Below are 549 nucleotides of genomic sequence, written 5' to 3'. Positions count from 1 at the left end.
GCGGGAAGAAAGCAGAACGTTTTTAGCAAAACTTCTAAAGATAACAACCTTTATCACAACGGCTACTGACAACACGAACATTAACGTTACTAAAGAGCAGCAAGTAGCTGGTGTTTGCGCTAGCGATGCTAACAGTGATGAAGAGTAGTGTCAGCCCAGGTTGCTCTAGCGATGCTAACACTGATGAAGAGGAGTGTCAGCCCAGGTGCTCTAGCGATGCTAACACTGATGAAGAGGAGTGTCAGCCCAGGTTGCTCTAGCGATGCTAACACTGATGAAGAGTAGTGTCAGCCCAGGTTGCTCTAGCGATGCTAACACTGATGAAGAGTAGTGTCAGCCCGGGTTGCGCTAGCAATGCTAACACTGATGAAGAGGAGTGTCAGCCCAGATTGCTCTAGCGATGCTAACACTGATGAAGAGTTACAAAAATAAAAACCCGACGTGTTTCGGAGGTATATTTGCTTCTGAGCTGAAAATGTCCCCGGATTTTGTCTGAGAAAATCTGGTCACCTCAAGTTACAAGCACGTCTTTCTCAGATAAATAAGGAG

At 46.1% G+C, this 549-nt stretch overlaps 1 protein-coding gene across 1 annotated transcript in view; it reads left to right on the top strand.

The window, feature by feature from the left end:
* ccsapa (centriole, cilia and spindle-associated protein a) overlaps positions 1–549 on the top strand; it is a 9670-nt gene that overhangs the window by 8436 nt on the left and 685 nt on the right. The gene's annotated exons all lie outside the window — the stretch shown is intronic.

This window comes from Etheostoma spectabile, chromosome 5 (assembly GCF_008692095.1).
Source record: "Etheostoma spectabile isolate EspeVRDwgs_2016 chromosome 5, UIUC_Espe_1.0, whole genome shotgun sequence".
NCBI lineage: Eukaryota > Metazoa > Chordata > Actinopteri > Perciformes > Percidae > Etheostoma > Etheostoma spectabile.
The sequence above is the reverse complement of the archived record's forward strand: the minus strand, read 5'-3'. Positions and strand labels throughout refer to the sequence as shown.